Here is a 2500-nt window from a genome sequence, read left to right as displayed (position 1 = left end):
GGAGCCTGCGGCTTAATTTGACTCAACACGGGAAATCTCACCCGGCCCGGACACAGTGAGGATTGACAGATTGAGAGCTCTTTCTTGATTCTGTGGGTGGTGGTGCATGGCCGTTCTTAGTTGGTGGAGCGATTTGTCTGGTTAATTCCGATAACGAACGAGACTCTGGCTTGCTAACTAGTTACGCGACCCAATCGGTCGGCGTCTAACTTCTTAGAGGGACTAGTGGCGTTTAGCCACACGAGATTGAGCAATAACAGGTCTGTGATGCCCTTAGATGTTCGGGGCCGCACGCGCGCTACACTGACCGGATCAGCATGTGCTCGCCTTGGCCGACAGGTCTGGGTAACCCGCTGAACCCCGGTCGTGCTAGGGATAGGGAATTGCAATTATTTCCCTTGAACGAGGAATTCCCAGTAAGCGCGAGTCATTAGCTCGCGTTGATTACGTCCCTGCCCTTTGTACACACCGCCCGTCGCTACTACCGATTGAATGGTTTAGTGAGGTCCTCCGATTGGACCTGGCGCGGCCGGCAACGGTCGAGCCGGCGTCCGAGAAGACGATCTAACTTGATCATTTAGAGGAAGTAAAAGTCGTAACAAGGTTTCCGTAGGTGAACCTGCGGAAGGATCATTAACGGTCTCGCAAACGCTTCGGCGAACGCGAAACTCGGACAAGCGAGAGAAAAAGTTTTTGCTACCCGGCGCCCGACCCGCGAGGAGCGGCGCGCCGGCCGGCGATTCGGTCACCCGGTAATGTTTGCGCGTCGAGTGCCGCGGTGCCGCGCGCTCCGGCTTCAAGCGTCGGCCTGGCCGACCGCTCGGCGCGGTATATTTTGTCACCCTTTAGTGCGAGGCACTGTGCGAGCGAAACAATCGTGGATGGCTCTTGGCGGTGGATCACTCGGCTCGTGAGTCGATGAAGGACGCAGCTAGCTGCGTGAATTAGTGTGAATTGCAGGACACATTGAGCATCGACGTTCTGAACGCAAATTGCGGCCTCGGGTCAATCCCGGGGCCGCGCCCGCCTCAGGGTCGCGTTGCAAACGTTCCGCGCGGGGATTTCTCCGCGCGGCTGCTGCGGCGTCGGACGCGCGAGCGCCCGTCCCGCTCAAGACAGCACGGCACGATGTGCGACGATCGCGACCAGAATCCCGCGCGGCGGCGGCGAGTCGACCTCGAAGAGGCCAACGGCTGGCGGCTCAAGGGCGGGAATCGAGGTGCGCGGCGGCGCGCGGCGCCGACGGCGAGCGCGGAACGGGAAGAATAGTCCCGGTCCTTACTTTCGGCCTGAGGTCGGACGAGGCTACCCGCTGAATTTAAGCATATTACTAAGCGGAGGAAAAGAAACTAACGAGGATTCCCTCAGTAACGGCGAGTGAAGCGGGATGTGCCCATCGCCGAATCCGCGCGCTTTTGGAGTGCGCGGAATTGTGGCGTACGGAATTCGTCACGGCGCGCTTCGCCGGTCGCCCGCGTCCTTCTGATCGAGGCCTTGTCCCAGAGCGGGTGTCAGGCCCATGGCGGCGACAGGCGGGCGCGCTACGGCGTCTTCCCAGAGTCGGGTTGTTTGGGAATGCAGCCCAAAGCGGGTGGTAAACTCCATCTAAGGCTAAATACGGTCACGAGACCGATAGCGAACAAGTACCGTGAGGGAAAGTTGAAAAGCACTTTGAAGAGAGAGTTAAAGAGTACGTGAAACCGTCGAGAGGCAAACGGGAGGGCCTGTCGGGTCGCCCGGTCGCTTTCAGCCGGCCCCCTGTCGGCGACGTTGTCGTGCGGACCCTCACGGGCCGCCGGCGGCGCCGCCCGATCGGGGACCAGCGCACTAGCGCCGGGCGAAGGCCGCGACCGTCTGGACGGCGGCGAGAAGGCCGCGCGCAAGGTAACCCGGCCTCGGTCGGGTACTATAGGCGCGCGTGTCCGTCGGCCCGCCGTTCGGGCGAGGAGAGATCGCCGCGTCTGCCCTTCGGGGCCGAGCGCCCGGTGCCGGCTGGGGCGTCGTGGGTCGGGGACTGTTCTCAGTGCCCAGCCTCTTCGTCTCGGTCGCGCTTCCGGTGTCGTTTCGCGAGGCGCACGGGGTCCGCGGCTGAAGTCAGCCACCTTCCCGACCCGTCTTGAAACACGGACCAAGGAGTCTAACGTGAGCGCGAGCCACGGGGCAGTACGAAACCCATGGGCGCAGTGAAAGTGAATGTCGGCGCGGTCCGGCGGAGGTGAGACGTCGTCGTTCGCGGCGGCCGCATCACCGGCCGATCTCGTCCGCTTTGCCGGAGAGGTCGAGCGAGAGCGTTCGCGTTGGGACCCGAAAGATGGTGAACTATGCCTGAAGAGGTTGAAGCCAGAGGAAACTCTGGTGGAGGACCGTAGCGATTCTGACGTGCAAATCGATCGTCAAATTTGGGTATAGGGGCGAAAGACTAATCGAACCGTCTAGTAGCTGGTTCCCTCCGAAGTTTCCCTCAGGATAGCTGGCGCTCTGTCGCAGTTTTATCTGGTAA

The 2500-nt window shown here is 61.2% G+C and overlaps 2 non-coding genes across 2 annotated transcripts in view; both read left to right on the top strand.

The window, feature by feature from the left end:
• The window catches only part of LOC146143853 (small subunit ribosomal RNA), a 1811-nt gene extending 1175 nt beyond the window's left edge, over positions 1–636 (top strand). The window contains exon 1 of the ribosomal RNA XR_014500444.1: positions 1–636. This exon is cut by the window's left edge and continues 1175 nt beyond it. This is a non-coding gene — a ribosomal RNA (small subunit ribosomal RNA).
• A 247-nt stretch (positions 637–883) lies between these two features.
• On the top strand, positions 884–1037 carry LOC146143852 (5.8S ribosomal RNA). Its single transcript, XR_014498767.1, has one exon. It is a non-coding gene; the product is annotated as a 5.8S ribosomal RNA (ribosomal RNA).
• The last annotated feature ends 1463 nt before the right edge of the window (positions 1038–2500 follow it).

This window comes from Ascidiella aspersa, chromosome 5, assembly GCF_963924565.1.
Source record: "Ascidiella aspersa chromosome 5, kaAscAspe10.2, whole genome shotgun sequence".
Lineage (NCBI taxonomy): Eukaryota > Metazoa > Chordata > Ascidiacea > Phlebobranchia > Ascidiidae > Ascidiella > Ascidiella aspersa.
This window is presented reverse-complemented; position numbering and strand designations above follow the sequence as displayed.